The sequence below is a fragment of the Peromyscus maniculatus genome, chromosome 10, assembly GCF_049852395.1.
Source record: "Peromyscus maniculatus bairdii isolate BWxNUB_F1_BW_parent chromosome 10, HU_Pman_BW_mat_3.1, whole genome shotgun sequence".
Lineage (NCBI taxonomy): Eukaryota > Metazoa > Chordata > Mammalia > Rodentia > Cricetidae > Peromyscus > Peromyscus maniculatus.
The window spans coordinates 19245679-19266791 of record NC_134861.1 but is presented as its reverse complement, the minus strand read 5'-3'; the positions used below and the strand labels follow the sequence as shown (position 1 = coordinate 19266791).

At 41.1% G+C, this 21113-nt stretch overlaps 1 long non-coding RNA gene across 13 annotated transcripts in view; it reads left to right on the top strand.

Moving 5' to 3' along the window:
• Positions 1–21113, top strand: part of LOC143267569 (uncharacterized) — a 46229-nt gene that overhangs the window by 17800 nt on the left and 7316 nt on the right. For 2 of the 13 annotated variants that reach the window (XR_013042812.1, XR_013042809.1), the window contains exons 2-4: positions 1729–1895; positions 5410–5508; positions 15752–15840. The exons of 2 other annotated variants lie outside the window; for them this stretch is intronic. This is a non-coding gene — a long non-coding RNA (uncharacterized LOC143267569). Of the gene's footprint in view, positions 1–1728; positions 1896–5409; positions 5509–8156; positions 8207–15751; positions 15841–21113 lie in introns of all 13 variants that reach the window. 9 more of the 13 variants (XR_013042808.1, XR_013042807.1, XR_013042806.1 and 6 more) reach the window with 6 other exon arrangements.

Sequence of the window (21113 nt, the reverse complement as noted above, 5' to 3'; positions counted from 1 at the left end):
CAGCACTTACGCTGGGTGCTCATGACACCTGTGATTCCAGATCCGGGGGATCCTAGGCCCTCTTTTGGCCTCTAAGGGCATACACATGTGCACACACGTTTACATACAGACAAATAAAAATAAACCCTAAAGAGCTGAAAGTTTATCATTTGAGGCCTACTTTGGATTTTTCTTAATCAGAGTCTCATGGCTTTTCACATATTAATGAAGAAAATAAAATAATGGACCATTTGCTTCAAAAATTCTACTCTTTTGATAAAAAAGAATATTGAGACACTAGTGGGGAAATCTGATCTAAACCCTCAGTTTTCTCTCTCTGTTTCTAATTAAACATTCCCCATAAGTGACCCTGTGGGGAACATAAACTATCTGGATGTTGATCCTGCCCTTGGCTGATGCTTGTGAGGAGTAGAGAAAACAGGCTCAAGGAATTCAAAGGGTGTTTTCATCAAGGCAGACGAAACAGTCAGTTCTTCTCTTTAAGTGGGGAAGGCCCGTGCAGTGCTTTGCCTTGTGCCAGCCACCAAGCTTGGTGCAAGTAGAAAGAACTGAGCCTTCCACTTGTTTCCGATTAAACTCAGACATAAATAAGACATATTTACACAAAATCATAAAGTGCCATCTCCTTCTTGCCCTGGACCTAGATCTTTGGACAAAACTCAGAGCTCAGACCAAGTCCCTTCTCTGCTGTGGTGAGGATCAGATGTGAGAGACAGGGATGGGTTGGCATCCAGGATGCAAGGTCGAAATCATTTGAACTCGAGGGGGAAACAATAGTGATGACTCTCAGATGCCCATGCTGGCCTTGCTTTTTACAACCTGCACAATTCTTTCCCTCAGTCAGATGTGGGCAGATCCCTTTTCCCGATCCCCCTCATCTACCCGGGAACTTGGGTCATGGTGTAAAGGGATATGGTTTGGATAGCACTTTCGATTGTGAAATCACAGTAAAGAGATTCTCAGTCTTTGAGTTTCTCCTCTTCAGGATTCTGAATTCCGAAAATGTAAATGTCAAACATGACAAAAATATAGTCAATTCTCCACAGTACTGTAGCTCTTTTAATCCTTCAAGCTAAATAACAATAAAATAATATCTCCTTTACTCTCAATCTAAATAAATAATAAATAATGGAAACTTATTTGAAGCAGACATCATTGTACAGGGTTGCTCTCTGCAGACACCCATGGCATAAGGAGGGATGGTAATGTGAGTATAAAACCAATAGTTATCCCAGTCACGCGGACAAAGCATGATGGGAGCATGGCCAAGGGAGAGATGTGTGTGGTTGAGATCCAGGAGGTGATTTGACCCATGAGATCTTTATAAGGGACGCAGAGTGTAGGTAGATCTCCTAAAATGGATGGGACTAAAGAGATAATACGTCCCAGCCAGAGAAGGCAGCTCACAATTGCTGGCCAAGTGGTGAGTAGAATCTGAGGTTGATGATAAATGTTTAGGAGGGTGAATATTGCTACACAAGACTGCTAACCAGCAAGGTTGCTCTCTAGAGGAAAATACACCCAAAGAAAATACCTCCTTGCAAAAGAGTCCTTCACGGTTTCAGAAAATGAAAATGGTATGTACCTAAGCATCTCCTTGACACCAGGGAATCAAATTACAGTGTTCTTCTGGGCAGCAAGCTGTGCTTGCACACTGTAGGTAAGGACGTGGGGAATGTGAGAAAATTCTACCCTAAGAATCTTCTTAACTATGCACTGTCTTTTCAGACTCTTAAGGCCTTGGCATGTGCCCCCAGCGTGGTGGTGGATTCTGATTTGGTTGGTTCTGAAACCAATTTTTGGAACCGCCTTGAAGTCATTAAAAATGATTCCTTCACATTAAACACAGAAGTAAACTTATTTAGGATGATGAAGATATTACAACCAATAACACTGTAAGTCTGGAAACTGCTACAGAGGTCCCCTTTCCGCACAGTTTCATTTTTTTAACATTATAATTACTGGTGTCAACTGTGACCTGAAAATGTGAAGTAGAATGTTCTACAATTAAATATTAGTTATTTTTATGAGTAAGTAAGTAGTAAGTATTTGTAAGTTTTAAATTGTAGTTTTTAAAGTTGTTTTAAGTGTCACGATAAAACCGCTGCCCAGGAAATGAATTATCCTTTTATTTAAGGTATCCATGCAGTATACACTACCCACTTTCTTAGTAGCCATCTTATACATGGGAAGCACTGGCCTGGTATTCCAGGCTTTGTGTTCAAGGTAACTTTGTCTTGCTCCAAAAGGAAAGAGTTGGGATGCCAAGGGGATCACAGGGCATGAAAAAATGGAAGCACAGATTAACTGCTGTTTCATGGGAATGCTGCAGAGCATGCAATTGAAGGCCTGCTGTGTGTGGGGTTCAGCATTAGCTGCTGATTCAGGCATCTACCAAAAATACTTTCTGGAGCATATCCTACAAGGATGTCAGTGCTGCACAAAATATATGAACTCTAAAAAAGTTATGATTCCTTGTTTACTTATTATGAGCTTGCCCTACTTTTTCCTATAGATACTCTCTGATTGTTTCCTTATATGATAATAATTTTCTATTAGTTTTATAGGGAGAATAAAATATTCCATCACTTCTTATGGGCGATATTTTAAATATCCATCTTACTGATAGTATCGCAGGGGAATATTCTCATGCTGGGACAGGATCTCTGGCTCTGTGCAGGGAGCTCCTGACTGATGGCACACAGAGCAGAAAAAGATGTAGCCTGCATCTGGAGGAAGCCTTTTCTTCCTTCCCAGAAGCCATTTCTTCTCTGCTCTCTCCAGATGGCAGTCTGCTATAGGCAGACATGGGTACAGCTTATGCATCGGCTCAGACTGCCCAGTGTAACGCCCCAGCCTAAGTCAGGTTGTCTGTGCACCTGTGATTCCACTGCAAGCCAGGAGGGGCGGGAGAGAGCTGGCCACACAGTCGTGTTCTAACCTGTTAAGTTTAACTGTCCTGTTTCTAAAAGGTTTAACAAAACATGAACTTAAGATAACAGCCTTGGAAAGATGTCTGTGATAATGAGGGGCCTTGGAGCAGCCAAATCTACTTTATCTTTTTTTGGAAAAACTCCTACAAGGCCATAGTCTAACAAAACAAAGAACAAATAAAAAAATGAAGTTTTGGGATCAGGGAAATAGTGGATCAAAGCTAACTGAGCTCTGAAGAGAATCTCCTAGATGTCACATTTCGGGTTTCATCATACAGAATATTAAAAGAATTGATATTAATGACTTGATAGTTAATGAGGCAAAAAAAATCAGATTTTTTTAATAAGCAAGAAATGTGCTCATTCTCACTGATCATCATAGGACTACAAATCAAAACTGTAGGAAGATATGACCTCACAGCTGTTAGGATGACCATCATTACAAAAACCAAATGGTAACAAGTGTCCTGGAAATGGAGAAAAGAGAACTGGGAATATAAACTGGCACATTCATTATGGAGAACAGTCTAGGAGTTCCTCTAAATTAAATTTGGTACTACCATATGACTGGATAATTTTATTCCTATATATATTCAAATAAGTTAAAGTCAAGGGCCCAAAGAAATACCTACATTCTCTTATTCATTGTAACATTGTTTATAATTGCCAAGATATAGGGAAAAAGCTCGTTGGTTCACCAAATCGGACTTTGGTAGCCTTACTTTGATTTGTTGGTAGTTTTCTATCAGTATGTAAAATTCTGCTCATGTCCCCCCACGAATAGTGTCACACAACACAACTAACAGATCCCCCTTTTTATTGTTAAATAACATTCCATTACATGCATGTACCACATTTTCTTTACTAATTTACCCATTGATGGGAAGTTATATTTTTCCCTATATACTTACAGGAATCTGTAGGAGGGCTTACTGACAGGATCAGAAATAACCTGAAGACAGTTACATTAGCAAAGCCCACCTAAGAGTGGGTGACAACTCATGAAAGTTGGAAATCTAGAGCTCACTGTACAACTTGCTGGTAGTTCGACAGGTTGGGGAGCTTTTATTCAGGTAGATCAGTTGGTATGAGCCTCTTCCAGGCAACTTGAGTGGTCTGTTTCTTCCAGGCAGCTAGGCTTACCTGAAAGTATCTCCCAGAAGTCCTTATTGTTTATATGTGCTTGAGGAGGGATGGACCTGTTATATCTGGTCAATTTCAGGGATTTCCTGAAACTACTGAGTTGTTTCTTCTGAATTTTAATGAGCTTTCCTGCAGGATGCAATGATTTGACTTGGAGGAAATTGCTATACAACAACTTAGAACAGGAGTGAAGATGTTACTGGATATTATGCTAAGTAAAATAAGCTAGGTACAGAAAGACAAATACCACATGATCTTATATACATATGAAGCCAGAATCGTGAGACTCAGATGCAGGAAATAGAATCATGGTTGACAGGTATTGAACAAAAAGGAATCAAGGTATGTCTTCTTATATTCTAAGCTGGAAAATAGTTATAGTAGATATATAAAATAAAGAAGCTATTGGATTAATGCACTTTAATTTTATTTTGTCTTTTGGCTTATTTTTCTTTATTGTTATCTATATAGAAAAGGACAAAACAACAATGACAGGTTAGAAAAATGAAAGTAATTTTTCATTGTATTTAGAATTAGGTCCTGGGCTAGCCTTTTCTCATAAACTGTTTTGTTTAATGTTCACTGAAAACCCTGGAGACATCTATCAGTGACACTCCTCTACAATAGACCAGAGTCTAGCCCTCTAGTTTTATGATTTTCCTAGTTGAAAATGATCCATATAGTAATGAATAAAATTCATATGTACAGCTGCCACTGGGCCTAACAGTAATAAAGTGTGATGCCTTGTGGAGCCTGTTGGCTTGAGGCCAGTGTATCCATAATGAGAGGAATAGAAATGGGCCACATTATGAGGCAGAAAACACTCTGTTCATGGATGCACGCACAGGAAAGCCACTGGCCCCATGTGCTTATGAGCAGCCTAACATCTTACCTGAGAGCCTTTTCTTTCTTCTATGTGCTTGAGAATACGTTTGAGAGGTATTGAGGAATTGTTTGGGGAACAGGAAGGAGACCCGAGAGTTGCGATTGCAGACCTGTGTCACAAAGCCAGAGAATTTCTCATAGAATGTTTCTACAATCCTGTCATTTCAGCCATTAGTGGCAATATTATCTTCATTTTATTTACGAGAGAACTGAGGTTCATCAGGGTTGAATTAATTGACCATAGTCATGAAGACTACCGGGCATTGAGCCTGCAATCAAAACTCTGTGTGTCCAAGGCCAATGTTCTTTTCACTGTATCACTCCAATGAAAATATTTCTTAAAAGAGACAAAAACTGAACAAATGTCAGAAGAACCGAGTTATGTGCAGAAAATGGGAATTGATTACAGTCAGGGTGTGCTCTGAGAACTCATTCTTCTTCATTTCAGTTCGTGCGCACTGCTGCAAGTCCATGGGTGACAGTCTCTGGCATGTCACCCTGGTGTGGTGTCACAGACTCACAGCTGGAGAGCCCAGCAGACTGACAGGTTGGTTTTAGGATTCTCAGTTCCTAACAGCACAGCAAGTGCTGCTTAGCAACTGCTCAGTGAGCCCCAGGCATCTGCTACCCTCCCCTTTCTCTTCCATCTCTATAGTCTGGGCCACCTGGCTCTCTGGTTTCACCAAGGCCCTTTTGAATGCAAAGAAACAGCTAATCAAGTCAGTCTTTGTCTTAGTTAGGGTTTCTATTGCTGCGACAAAACACCATGACCAAAAAGCAAGTTGGGAGGGAAAGGGTTTATTGGGTTTACACTTCCACATTGTGGTCCATCACTGAAGGAAGCCAGAACAGGAACTCAAACAGGGTAGGAAACTGGAGCCAGGAGCTGATGCGAAGCATGGAGGTGCTGCTTACTGGCTTGCTCCCCATGGTTTTCTCAGCCTGTTTTCTTATAGAACCAGGACCACCAGCCTAGGGATGGAAACACCCACAATTGGCTGGGCCCTCCTCCATTAATCACTAATTAAGAATCTTCTGGAGGCATTTTCTCAATTGAGGCTCTCATGACTCTAACTTGTGTCAAGTTGACATAAAATTATCCTGGACAGTCTTCTTCCAGTTGGAACCTGAAGATTTGGTTTAGAATAACCTCAGTAGCCAGTGGCTTAGCACCAACCTGGGCAGACATGTGGCCTGATGCTGCTATCTGGGTCTACTTTTCCCACTGTGCTCCATGGCTTGACTTAGCTTTATAAGCCAAGGTGGAATGATTGAGATTAGTAGACTGACAGACAGATAGACACACACACAGATAGGCAGACAGAGAAGAGAGATAGACACAGGCACAGAGAGAGGCAGACACACACACACACACACACACTCACACACACAGAGAGGGAGAGAGAGAGAGAGAGAGACAGAGAGACAGAGACAGAGAGAGAGACAGAGAGACACAGAGAGACACAGAGAGAGACAGACAGAGAGACAGACAGAGAAGAGATACAGACACACAGAGAGGCAGACACACAGAGAGACATACACACAGAGACAGACACACAGAGAGGCAGGCAGACAGACAGACAGACAGACAGACAGACAGACAGACACACACACACACACACACACACACACACACACACACACAGAGTGGGGGCCGACACACACAAAGAGACAAAGACAGACACAGAGAGGCAGACACACACACACACACAGACAGAGAAGCAAGACAGAGACAGACACAGAGAGAGGCAGACATACACACAGATTGTGTGAGAGAGAGAGAGATTGAGAGAGAGAGAGAGAGAGAGAGAGAGAGAGAGAGAGAGAGAGAGAGAGAGAGAGAGAGAGAGAGGACAGGCCTGACATTTGATTTTCCCCAATCTGGCTCATGGCTCTCTCTGGACTTGTCACTTTCACCAGGTTTCAGTTGACCTGTGAAACTGTACTTTCACTCCCCTGAACTGTAGTTCAAGAGCTGACCGTCTAGTTAACTTGGATTTCCTCTCCACTAATAGAAAGAAAAAAAATCTCATCTTACATACATCACATTGGGGCCTTATAGTTTACGATTTTCTAATGTTTTGCATTATGCTGTAACTTGGTAAGCACACTCCAAAATTCTTGGAACAAAAAAATAAATAAATAAAAAAAAAAGCAAAAAGCAAACTGTGTCTATAAAGCCCAGCTGAAGTGTGGTAGCTCAGTGGTAAAAAACACTTAACAGTATGCAAAATGCTCTGGGTTCCATCCCTAGCATAGAAAGAAGGAAGGAAAGAAGGAAGGAAGAGGAGGAGAAAAATATTCCTCAACATCAGCTCTTTTAAAATGATAAAGTTCATGTCTATAGACTCGTTGCATATTTTCAGGTAAATTTAGAAGCAACCCAAAGTGTCTGGCATTTAGTTCATGGAGCCTTGTAAAAGTCATTCCAGTGCTTCATTGGAAACTCTTGTGGTTAAGAATAGCTACTTTGGATTCAACTCAGGCCTGAATTATTTTATATAGAGAATCCAAAATGTAAGCAAAATGACTCTTTCCCACCCTCCATGTAATTTTCATCCTAGAATTGTAGCACATAAGTCCATTACTCTTTTCAGTTTCGTTTCTTCCCAATAATGCTTATTTTTGTTTTTGTTTTACTTTGCTTTTTTAAAGTTTTGAGATGGCAGAGATTGAACCCAGGGTCTCACACTCTAAGCAAACCCTCCAGCACTTAGCTTTCACAATCTGCAGTCCTCATTTTATTAACAATTCTTTTGAGACAGGGTCTAAGTTGCCCCAGACAGCCTTGAGTTCACTCTGTTGACAAAACAAGCCTTGAACTTGTGATCCACTTGCCTTGGACTTCTGAATAGCTGGGGTCATCTGCTTATGCCTCCAGGCACACCACAGTTAAATCCTTTGCAGTGGGGATAGTGGGAGAAGGCTGGCTTTCTGGAAGTGCAGGCCTGAGAATCCTGTGCTTGGACAAGCCTCTCCTCACCATGAACAGCACTACAGCTGAAATAGATCTATTCTATGACAACCATGGCAAGTCTGCTCGCTCTGTTTGCCACCACAAAAAACCATCCAGTATTCACGGATTCAGCAGTATGCACTTTGAGCAAGATGTCAGTTCAGATCCCAGAACTGAACTTTCAGACTTGCTATCAAGAAAGTAACCTATGCCTTCAAAATGTAGTTTTTCTTTTCCAGGAAATGACAACAGCATCATTGATACTTGCCCTTGGAATGCTGTTTAAAAGGTATAATTCTTGAGTTGCACACATTTTTTTTATTAGTTTTTAAAAATGCTTTTAAATGGAAAGAGATAGATTCACTTACATGCACAGGTGCCATCATCACACTTTATTTTCATTCATACCCTGTCTCCTCTATCCTGTTGATGAATATTCTTGACACAGACTCAGATTTTTTTCTATACACTAAAATTGTTTTGGATCCAGCCTATTCGGTGTTCTGTAAGCTTCTTGTATCTTCATATGTATTTCTTTCTTTAGGTTAGGAAAGTTTTCTTCTATGATTTTGTTGAATATATTTTCTGTGCCTTTGAGTTGGTATTCTTCTCCTTCTTCTTTTTTTTTTCTAGAATATTTATGTTAAGGGTTATTCTAGAGTGAACAGTTACATATGGACTGCTTACAGAGTGAACAATCTCATCAGCCCTGTTCCTGTCTTGCTCTCTGGGTCTCCAAAGGACATAAGCCATAAACAAACTCCAAGAAGGCAGGAAAGCAAAAGAAAGGCCCGATGCTCTTCTACCTGTGTCTGCTTGAACCAGTTTCTAAATCTCTCTGTGTCCCTTCTTGCCAAATGATTAAGCCAGTCCTTGATTCTCTAACAAGGGTGCCATGAACCCTCAGGAAGCAAGAGGAAGTCCCATCCCTAAGTCCTGGGGCCAGTGTGAATATGTTAGTACCTGCTTGCCCTCCAAAACAATCTTTCTCCCTGATTCCTTTCCAATAGAGTACCAGACTTCTTCTGATATATATTCAAACAAGATTACCATTGAAGGTCTAAGATACCCAGAAATGGCCCAACAAACAGAAGAGAAATAGTGACCTTTTATGGGAGATCTCTTACTCTCTGGCCTCACCTCATGAGGAGATGGGTGCTAGTTCAGACGGGTGTAGGCACAGCAGTCATCCTGAGACTGAAGAAGGGCCTGTAAGGGGCATCCATTGAGTTGAGAAATGGGGCGGCTTGCATTCTTTTTTTTTTTTTTTTTTTTTTTTTATGAAGGTTCACCGAAGTCATTTAATCTGTCAGTTTCTCATTCATTTTTATGTCTTAATAATATTCTATTGTATGAATAAGCCACATTTTATTTCTCTCCAGTATTTGATAGCTATTTGAGTTGTTTTAACTTTTTTACTATTAGCAACACACTGCTGTAAACCTTCATGTACATGTTTCATAGGTGCACATTTTCAGTAGTTTGAGGATATATTCCTAAGGGTAGAATTGTTGAGTAACAGAGTAACAATGTTTTGCATTTTGACCAACCACCAAACTGTTTTGCCAAAGTGGCACACCATTTTACAATCTCACCAAATCCTTGTTTTTAAGGCTCTGATTTTTGTACAAAAGCATTCAATCATTCTGTCAGACCAAACCAGGAAAAGTAAGCTATAATTCAGAGCTGTTTTATTCCATTTACTATGCAAAGCCATTCTTGGCGTTTGCAACTCTCAGCCCTTTTGAGTATTCTTGCAGTGTTCACCTTTTCCTCCACCACTTTTTTTTTTCTGGTTTATTTCTATCTATTACAAATGTATAAAAAAATCCTCCATCAACGCTGCTGTTAGCAGCAGAACCTTGAGAAATATACCTTTGGTTTGCCTCAGAAAAGGAACACATATTGCACTGTAAAGTTTATAAAATTGGCGCAAAACATTGTGATAATGTTACAATACCAGTTTTAAGAGTTCAGTGACTAATGGGGAGCCAATGGGATACATGCAGAACTGTGAAAGTGATCTCACTTAGCCAGCTGTACACGTAGACTATAAATCTACATTCAGATCATTTCTGAACTAAGACTATCATCTCAGTTTATCTGTTGAGGTCAACCAGGAAACCCTAGAATATACCTTGATTTTTGCAAAAAACAAAATAGGGGGAGGGGTTTCTTCAGCATTTCAGTCCACGAGTAACAGTATCCTAACAGGCAAAGTGTTCTCTCACTGTCAACATAGAATGAACTGCTGCTGGAGGTCAACTTGGGTTTTAATTTGCATTAGTACTTACATGCATAGTAGTCCAAGTTGTTGACCTCATGACTTTGAAAAGTAACTCTAAAAAAGTAAAATGGCCCTTCTTGGAAGACTAAAGAAAGACATCCAGCCACAGTTGTAAAAAATCTCATCAAAACAATATAGCCTTTTATGAATTACGCCTCAATTAAAAAAAAAAAGTAGCCCCAAATAAGAAACAGCTCTGAAAAAGAAAATATAACTTAAGATATTTGAAAAATACAAGGTGAATACAGGTTCAAAAATAATTAAGATACATTTTCTTAAGGCTACCTAGAATTAGGCTTTAAAGAATTCTACCATTTCAAGTTTACCACTAGTTACTAAATACCTATTTACAAACAAGATGTTCACTTTTTTTGTTCCTTTATCAAGAGAAAAATCTACCTTCAGACTATGAGGGTGGTGATGGGGAGGGACCAGAAAACAAGATTCAAACAATCCCATGCAAATATCACATTTTTCAAATGGAAGAACTCCAAACTGCACTAGAAGTTCCAATCACCAAGACACTTTCCATTGAAATGATTCAAGTACAACTACATGGCACCAAGGTTTAGGCCTAACATAGGCCTGACAACCAAGTCCTTGCTTTCTGGAAGAAAGGCCTCAAAAGTCCCACTCAATTCCATATAACAATACTTCAAAGATCAATTAGGTTTTCCTTTCCTTAATATTTTTGTTTTTGACTTCTAATCTTAAAGACTAGATTAAAACTCAGCTCATTTCCCAGAAGGCATTGCTTCCCTTTGCTCCACGAAAGAGTCCACCAAGACCTCTTCCTCAAAACCATCCAGCCCCCAGCCTCCAGTCTGTGCCCATGATGCATCTTTCTCAACATCCTGAAAAAGCAATGTAGGTAAAATATGCTCACAAACACCAAAACTAGCTGTCAGAAAGACATAACTAGCTTTATAATTTAAGTTCCAAAACACAAATACTTGCAGCTTGATCTGCACTGACAATGATTGTTGAAGCCCAGAATTCAACATTCACAAATTCTCATTCACACACACAAAACACACCATTATCACACAACCTGTGTCTTGAGAGAATCTTCCGCTCCTTAAATCTTTGGCCTCCCAGTCAATCCCAAGTTCAACCAACTTTAACCAAAACTTCACTCAGAATTTCACCAAGCTTTTCACCCACACATTAATGCCTGTAGCATCCTTCATCAACTGTCAAAATCTGAAGCCTGCTCAGAGATCGCCAGGTAAAAGAAAACAAATGAAATACACAGAGGCTATTTCAAAACAGAACATGACCATCATCAAAAAAAAAAAAAAAAAAAAAAAAAGTCACGATTCCCAATTGGGATCATCTTTTGTTTCCCACGTTGGACTATTTCACACTCCGGCATTGGCCAAAGGACACGAGAGCTGGTTCTGGAGCATACAGTCTCTCACACAGGTGTCCCCAGAGGAACACCAGAGACAAAGTCACGCGAGGCCTCTCCCGCACAGAGACTGTCCCACAGGGGCAGTGAGGGAGGACACCCACTAATCCGTGGAGATCCCTGAGAGAGCACGATTCTCAAAATCTGGACTGTACACAGTTCACATCAGCCCTGCCCAGGCACCCACCGGAAGAAAGATGCAGCTGTTTGCCAGAACTCAGCACTCCACTCTAGATCTCTGCTGCCTTAGTCTCCGTCGCGGATTTCCGAGTTCTGGTAGTTACCTGGACCACTGAGGCATTTCCACAAGACTACTTCTCTTTTGAAACATCCTTTTTCTCTAGATATTAGGATAGCTACACCAGCTTGTTTCTTAGGTCCATTTGCTTGGAAAGCCTTTTCCCAGCCCTTTACTCGAAGGTAGTGTCTATCTGAAGTTAAGGTGTGTTTCTTGTATGCAGCAGATGGATGGGTTCTGTTTTCTTATCCATTCTGTTAGCCTATGTCTTTTTATAGGTGAGTTGAGACTATTGATATTGATGGATATTAATGACCAGTGATCATTAAATTCCTGTTATTTTTTGTGGTTGTGTTGTGTTGTCCTTCTGTGGTGTATGTTGGTGTGGGATTATCTATTGCTTGATTTTTCATGGATGTGTTTAGCTTCTTTGGGTTGAATTTTCCCTTCTAGTGCTTTCTGTAGGGCTGGGTTTGTAGACAGGTATTGATTAAATCTGGTTTTATCCTGGAATATTTTGTTTACTCCGCCTATGGTGATTAAGAGTTTTGCTGGGTATAATAGTCTGGGTTGGCATCCGTGGTCTCTTAGTGTCTGCATGAGATTTGTCCATGATCTTCTAGCTTTCATAGTCTCTATTGAGTAGTCTGGTGTTATTCTGATGGGTTTACCTTTATATGTTACTTGGTCTTTTTCCTTTGCGGCTCTTAATATTTTTTCTTTGTTCTGTGAGTTTAGTGTTTTGATTATTATGTGGCGAGGGGACTTTTTTTTTGGATCCAGCCTATTCGGTGTTCTGTAAGCTTCTTGTATCTTCATAGGTATTTCTTTCTTTAGGTTAGGAAAGTTTTCTTCTATGATTTTGTTGAATATATTTCCTGTGCCTTTGAGTTGGTATTCTTCTCCTTCTTCTATCCCTATTATTCTTAGGTTTGGTCTTTTCATGGTGTCCCAAATTTCCTGGACGTTTTGTGTTACAACTTTTTTGTCTTTAGTGTTTTCTTTGACTGACGAATCTATTTTCTCTATCGTGTCTTCAGTGTCAGAGATTCTCTGTTCCATCTCTTGCAATCGGTTTGTTATGCTTGTTTCTGTAGTTCCTGTTCGTTTAGTCAGGATTTCTATTTCCAGCATTTCCTCAGCATGTGTTTTCTTTATTGTCTCAAATTCATTTTTCAGATCTTGGAATGTTTCTTTCATCTGTTTAATTGCTTTTTCTTGGCTTGATTTGATTTCTTCCCATTTTTTGTTCGGTTTTTTTCTTCCATTTCTTTAAGGGAGTTTTTTATTTCCTCTTTAATGGAGTTTTTCATTTCCTCTTTAAGGGAAGTTTTTATTTCCTCTTTAAGGTAGTTTTTCATTTCCTCTTTAAGGAAAGTTTTTATTTCCTCTTTAAGGTAGTTTTTCATTTCCTCTTTAAGGAAAGTTTTTATTTCCTCTTTGAGGGAATGTTTTATTTCTTCTTTAAGGGCCTCTATCATCTTCTTAAAGTCATTTTTAGGGTTGATTTCTTCTGTTTCTTCTGTCATGGTATGTTTAGGTCTTGCACGTGTAGAATCATTAGGTTCTGATGTTACCATATAGGTCTTTATGTTGTTGCCTGTATTTTTGCACTGGCGTCTACTCATCTCTTCCTCTGTGCGGTGCAGGTGGTGTCTGTGTCTAAGAGTGCCTCTCTTGTTCTAATTTTTAGTCTTGGTTTAGTAGGGGTTCTTGGTTAAATTGGTGCTATTGGGCTGTTTCTTCAGGGGCAGCTGATTTCAGTCGGTGAATTATATACTTATGATTCTGGTGATCTGGTTTGGTGGTTGGGTAGCACCTTCTTCTGTGTTCCCAGGTCACGTTTTGTTCATTTGTCGACTCCTCAGCTGACCTTGTTTCTTCAGACTTCAAACTGTAGGCATCTGAATCCTCTCCCAGATGGGTTTCAGCTGAGCAGGGTAGTCTCACCAATACCTCCAAGTTGTTGAGTTTCACAGGATCAGCAGTTGGGCCCTGGGTTGTCCTCAGACGGAGTGTTCAGATTCGCTCTGGCTCCGACCCACGGAGACAGCCTCCTCCCCAGGCGTTGGGGCCAGGGGCGTCCCCACTCTAAGCTGCGTCTGCCCGTCTCCGTCCCCGGGCCTGTCCACCTCCGCCGTCTGCCGCCACAGGCCTACCTGTGTCTGCTTGTCTCTTCCGCCGGGCCTGTATGTCCCCGTCAGCCGCCGCTGGGTCCGTCCTTCTCCTGCTATTAATTCTTAATGGTTGTGGTCCTGTCGATCCAAACTATCTCTCTACTGGACTCATCAGCACCTTTCTTCTCCTCCTACCCACTAGCTTGTGAAGTACCGCTCGCTGCCATCTTCCCCACACCAGTTTCTAATGTCTCATTAAAATTGTTTTGAATAGGCATTTTTCATTCCTTTCTCTTATAGACAAATATTTGTCTTGGCAATCAGATCCTTCAGATTCTTGTTGGAGCCCACCAAGATTCCAACTTGTGGTTTGACTCAAGGTCAGAGAGTCAGAGTTTATGTTGCTTTCCAAAGCTGCATAATAGGGTGCAAAGGCATGGTTACCAGGTGTCATATACTTCAATGCCTAATCACAAGATGCTTTGCCGTGGGGCTTGGTTACCAGGTGTTTTGAGGGGTCTACACTTGGTTGTACATTGTGCTTTGATCTTGAAAGGGGGAGGTCTTTTGCCTTTCCCCTTGCTAGTGTATAAAAACCCCATTAGAAATAAACTTGATGCTGCTGGGTATTGACCTAGGGCCCTCCCGAAGCTATCCTGTGTCTCTATCTTTTCTCTTCATCTACTTCTATATTTCCTATTTAGCATTTCTAAATTCCTCACTCCCCCTTCAAGGGACCCTTGATAGGTCGGGGCTGAACCCCAACACTGAACCCTGACAGATCCTTTAGAAGTAGGTGGTCTCCAGGAGCTTCTGACCCAACCCCCTCATTGTACAGGGGGAATGTGAAATGTGTCAAGTTCCTACCTAGAGTATTTCCCTGGATGAAGAAGAGAAAGTATGTTCTTTGTCTACTGACAAGCTGAAATGATAATTATTGAATATCTACAGATTATTTTTTTCTTCTTATTTTAGAATATCAGACTTTTGACATTGCCACAAAGTGTCCTTGTTACAGGAAAATGCACATTGTCTTAGTATTCTTCCTGTTGCTGAGATAAAACATTCTGACAAGAGCAATTAAGGGGATAAAGGGATTATTTTAGCTCAGAATTCCAGATTAGAGTTCATCATTGAGGAGAAGTCAAGGCACCAGGGACTTGAAGCAGCCAGTCACACCTACACCCAAGAACTGAGAGAACTAATGCTTGTGTTTTTTTCTCTCTCCATTCTTACATAGTTCATAATCTTCTGCCTAAGGAATGGTGCCACCCACAGTGGGTGAGCCTTCTCATCTCAATTAACATAATTAAGATAATACCCCCCACATACATTCTTGCAGGTCAAATCCTCACTGAGACTTAGGTGATTTTAGATTATATAGAGTTGATAACTAAAATAACTATAGCACACATAGAGGGGTGGGCACAAGCAACAATTTTATTTTGTGGAAAGAAAGGAAAACTGAAACCCCCACCACCTGCCAATATTCATGGTCTACCTCCAACCCAAACACAGCCTCAGCAAAGCAGATCAACACAACGGTGGCACATCTCTGGCTGTGGAGCGTATGCAGGTAGGAGAGGCAATGTGGTCCTTTTCTCCTACTGGAGTCTGCTAGTCATGCTTCTCTAGTCTTGTTTTTTTTCTAAACTGAAGGATGCTAGAATGATGGACCTGGAAAAGACTTTAGTGTGGACTACTAGATCCTGTCTTATTTTATGTATGATAAATTAAGTCAGGGAAAAGTTCTTTTAAGGACATGTATACGTGGTTCACAGATCTGGGACCTGACCTGCAGCTCCTACTCAAAAAGATGATCGGTGCTCAAACTGCTTTCTTACTGAATTTCGTTTATTGAGAACAGATGGTAAGTAATTTGAGGATGAAGTTATGTGCATTCAAGAACAAGGGAAATGCATTTGATTACAAGATCTGTGTTGTGGTCACTGGGAAAATCATGGAATTGCCCTCTCTCAGTAATACAGGCTATGATATCATCTTAGAACTAAACTAAATGCATCTGTGAGGAATAACATGGCCCATTTCTGTTTTCTGAAGAGTTCTTCTGGGTTGAAGAGAAAGGTAGCCTCGTGACCTATTAAAGTTACCTCTTCTCACACCTTAACCCTCCCACTTCCTACTGTGCAGGTCAAGGAAATGCTATGACCTTGAGGGGAGCTTTTTCTGCCAAGGTTTTGGGGCTATGCATAAAGGAGGTGATCCACTGCAGAATTCATCATGGTGGACTGACTGTTTTTCAGGCAAAAAAAAAAAAAAAAAAGACCCTTAATTCCCATAATCTTTTATCTGGTTGTAGAAGAAATGTTTGCATTCAAAAGGAATTTGTTATAGCCCTATATTGTTATGTTGGTAATGTAACAATGAAGTGGAGAAAGCAAGCTCACAGAGCAGCTGCCAATAAACTAACCTTCATTTTTAGACTAATAAAATTGAATAAAATAAATCAGGATGCTATCTGTAAATGGATTAATTTTGATAAAACTACATTTACAAAGAGACTAACCACACACATTTAGTGGTTATATCTGAGAGGAATGGAAGTATTTTAGATAAGGGAGGTGCAAGAAATTGGTGATGCTCTTATTTGCAAACTGGGCAAGGGGTTAAAAATGTCAGGGAGGAGTAAGATATCAAATCAGCTCCTAGGTAAGTTTTCTAATTTTTTAATAGTCTTAACAACTTTATCAGGAAATTACATTAACTTAAGATACTTTACAAGTACTGAAATATTTTTAGTTTTATATTGTAAAGGTAAGAAAATCCCAAAATTGCCGGGCGGTGGTGGCGCACGCCTTTAATCCCAGCACTCGGGAGGCAGAGCCAGGTGGATCTCTGTGAGTTCGAGGCCAGCCTGGGCTACCAAGTGAGTCCCAGGAATGGCGCAAAGCTACACAGAGAAACCCTGTCTCGAAAAACCAAAAAAAAAAAAAAAAAGAAAATCCCAAAATTAATGAGGCTACACATTGTAGTGACTATTTTTCCTTGTTGTGCAGTAATTATCATAACTATCCACCATTATATTCTATTAGATAGAGTAAGTTGGGAACCTGAGTAGGGAGCAGAAATTCAGCTTCAGCATGTAATAGACTGAAACATGTAAAAACCAGTCTTGAAGAAAACAAAATAAACATATTAAGGAACTTAATATTCCTCCTGATTTAAAGATGGCTTCTGCACCTCCAGGAAAATAGAATTCTAAGAGAGAAGAAGAGGGTACAAAATAGTAAAACCACTTATACTGCAGTAGCTATGTGGAGCCTGCTCTTCAAACATATGGGATTTAGATGTCTTTTGCAGAGGGGCCCCAAAACAGCTTGACCACATAGCTGCCATGACAGGTCCAGACACAGCTGCTGTAACAGGTTTACTGGCAGGCAACACCCAGATCCAGGAAAAGCCATAAGCTGACCCCACCCAGGGAGGGCCTACATCTAAGGGGAAGTACCTGACATCCCAAACATTTCAACCATTAGATAAGGTGGCCAGATGTCCCTGAGTCTAGCACACACCTATTTTTGTTTTACAGATACCCCTAGACAGAATGTCAGCCAGTCAGGTTCCTGAACCCTGGAAATCTCCTCACCCCAACCACTGTTTGGATAAAAACTCTAGCCTGCTTGGTGTCGGGGCTCTTTGTTCTCACCGCTGCCTCAGACAGACAGAGGGACCAAGCTCTAGAGCTTGAAAATGAAGGCTCTTTGCTTTTACATATGGGATTTGGTCTCCGTGGTGGGCTTTTGGGGGTTCCTGCCATCTGGGCATAACACTTTCATTTGTGGACACTAGCTCTGACTCTTCAGATATGTATGTTTCATCTTGAATAGCCAAAGAGGTCAGGAAATAAGTAAAGGGGCGTGGGGATGGGTTTCAAAGGCGGGAAGACAGAATGCAGAGGCATAGAGGGTTAAAAAGGAATTGTGGAACAGGAAACCTTAATGTTATTTTGGTTTTGGGGGTGAGTAGGCAGTTTAGAGCAGGAAGGGATGAATAACACTAAATTCCTTTTTAAAAAAAAGTCCTAACTATTATTGTAGAAACTTTCATATATATGCATGAAGAGTTAAAATGGAGTTTCCTTTCATTGGCACAACAATGCCCCTGTTAGACACTATAGACTAGCAAATAAAGAGTGCCATGCCAGTAGTTGGGTTACTTCTTTTAGAGTCTTTAATCAGTGAGATCACATAGACACCTCTCCCCCAACTTACAGGCTAGTGAGGACTATTGGGCTCCAGCCCCTTGATAGCCCTCTCCCAGGATCCGTGGAAGAAATCCGCAACCAGCTGATGTACTAATCTTTGATGATATTAAATGAATCTATGTGTGTGAAGCTCTTTAGTTCATTCGCTTTATTTTTCCGAGTCAGTTCTCTCTCTACACTGCTTCTATTCTGCTCTCTTACTTAGCTCCTTTCCCTCTATGTGCTATCTTAATTCTTTCATCTTAGTTCTGCCCCATCTTGGTCTTTCTCTTCTTATTCTCATCTGCCTAGTTCTTCCCCATCTGGCTCTTCCTCATCTACCATCTCATCCTTCTAGTTCTGGTCCTCCAATCTAGTTCTCCCAAGTCTCTGAGGTTTACAGTTATACACCCATGCAATAGCAATGCTCTGGCTAAGGCAAGATCACCAGGCTTGACTTTTTACAGGATCATCAAGATAAGAGTTTACCTCAGGCAGTGACTGTCAGGTTTTCTTTTACAACCCAAAATGGGAGTGGTTAAAGGAGGAGGTCAACTAAGAGCTAAAATCAATTAGTATATCAGAAAAAGGGAATTTACATGCTCAAACTACATTCCTGGAAGTGGTTAGGTAAAATGTTAGGAGTCTATAATGTTAGTATATATCATGAGTAAAATAAACCTGCTCATATTTCGTTGGGGCTTTAACAATCTCAGTAACTTAGCTGTGTCCTTACTGGCAGGGCAGGGATCTCTAGGCAGCTGTGTCTCAGCTTGATGTATCTGGTGTGCAAAAACCCCTTTTGTTCTAAGTTAAACATCAAAAGGGAAATTCTAGACTGAGCTTAATTTGCACAAGAAACAAAGCTATGTACCTAATTTCTGCCTTAACTAGGCAGTGTCTCGTGTGGATATTTACCTTAATTCAGGAGATCAACAGTTGGTCTGAAATGCTTATTCTGTCTGCCGTTTTGGCCTTGGATGCTTGAGAGTTATTTCAGATAAAATACACTGTTAGAAGTTCTTGGGGAAGCTTTGAGAGCACACATGAATTTCATAGCAGGTAACAGCTGGTATATTAAAAGCTGAATAACACCAAATACTCCCTGAGATTTGGCTTTTCCTCTAGAAGAATTCCTTGATTCTTCCAGGTATAGCTTTACCATGGTCGGCTGAATTCTTACTACATTCCTACAGCTTGTAGCAACAGGCCATTGTCAATGCTATTGGTTAACCTCTAGAACTTGATGCCAGGCATGAGTTGCTTCTTTTGGGGACATCAGAGGATGAGGTCACTTAGATTCCCCAAGTCTTATAGGCTATTGCCTATGCTCTTGGTTACCCACCAGAACTTGACAGTAAGACCATATTTCTGAAGATGTCATATGCTTTTTGATTGGATTTGAATCTTACTCCACAAAATAAAACCCATACCTGATACCATTATCAGGCTAAGAATCTGTGCCTAGAGTTGTCATAGACAACAAGGGAGAAATTACTTGTATTTTTTCTGACAAATGGGTAGGGTATTAAACCAACTCCTAATGACTTATTATATCCATAGATTAATACATCTCTTAACCTTCAACAAGGCTCAGGGGTCACTGAAGCAAGGGGGGGGCAGACTGAATGGACATGGATGAATGACTACAGGAAAACAGTGCTTTCAGGGTGCAGCAGGGCAGCTGTACTTATGAACTCACAGAGGTTGTGCCAGCATGTATTTGATCTGTGCAAGCCCAAGCCAGACCAAATCTTAGCATGATCTGGGGAGATGGGCATGAAGTCCCACCCCTAACTGAGGAGTTTTTGACAGCTGATAGCTGCCAGGAGAGGGAGAATAAGTTTCCCTTAAGCATGTAGCTCCCTGGGTACTGACCGTACTTCAGCTGAAGGCTACATGCTCGGGAATATGTAGGCAGCACAAATTGAACTTGATAGGTTAAAAAAGAGTTATTTTTTGAGCTACAAAGTTGCATGAGTAGGGAGCGGGGAGTGGATGGGGAGAAGCTGGGGGAGGGTCATGAATGTCATACACATTGTACAAAATTCACAGACAGTTAATAAAAAATGAGAGAGAAAAAAAAAAAAACCAAAACCTCACCAGAATCAGAATCCAAGTAATGGGAAGGAGGCTATAGTGAGATGAGAGATGAGGCTTGTTCTGTGTCTTCCCTTAGGGGTTACCATGTGTGGATAAAGTGCCTGGAGCAGAGGTGTGCCAGGAGCCTGGCTGTCTGCTCGGTACAGAACAGGCTCATGGCTAGGGAGGGGATGAGGAGTGTGTGCAGTTAGCTGGAGGGGAGGAGGAGGGTTAGAAGGAGAGTGTGCAGTTAGCTGGAGGGGAGGAGGAGGGTTGGAAGGAGAGTGTGCAGTTAGCTGGAGGGGAGGAGGAGGGTTGGAAGGAGAGTGTGCAGTTAGCTGGAGGGGAGGAGGAGGGTTGGGGAGGAGCGCGTGTGCTCAGCTTCCTCAGGTCTTTGTCTCCATCCATTGTTGCTGCAATGTCATTCACTTCAACAGGATCCTGGCGGCTTCCAGGAAGACAAGTATGACAGACTTTGAGGAGTCCCAGCCTATAAGCTAGCAGGGTTTAGAATTCCCTTTTCTGTTCTAACCTTGCCCTTAACACTCCTGGGGCAATGTGGGCCTGCCATGTGTCTACAAAGTCAGCTTTCTTCTTCCTGCCTCTACCCAGGTTACCTAGTGACCTACACTGGAATTTCCCTGTTACTTTGTAGTTTCCCACCAAACATCCTTTCTAGAATTTTGCATTAGTAAATTAGTTGAATGCTGTGAACATAGCTGACTGGCCACTCTAGTAAGAGCCTGGAAAACAATTGTTCTGAAAGTAACAGGACTGATGTAAAGCCAGCTCAAGAGGTTTCAGAGGGGAACAGTATCAGCAACTGGGCTAGAGCCCATGCTTGTGATAATTTGGAA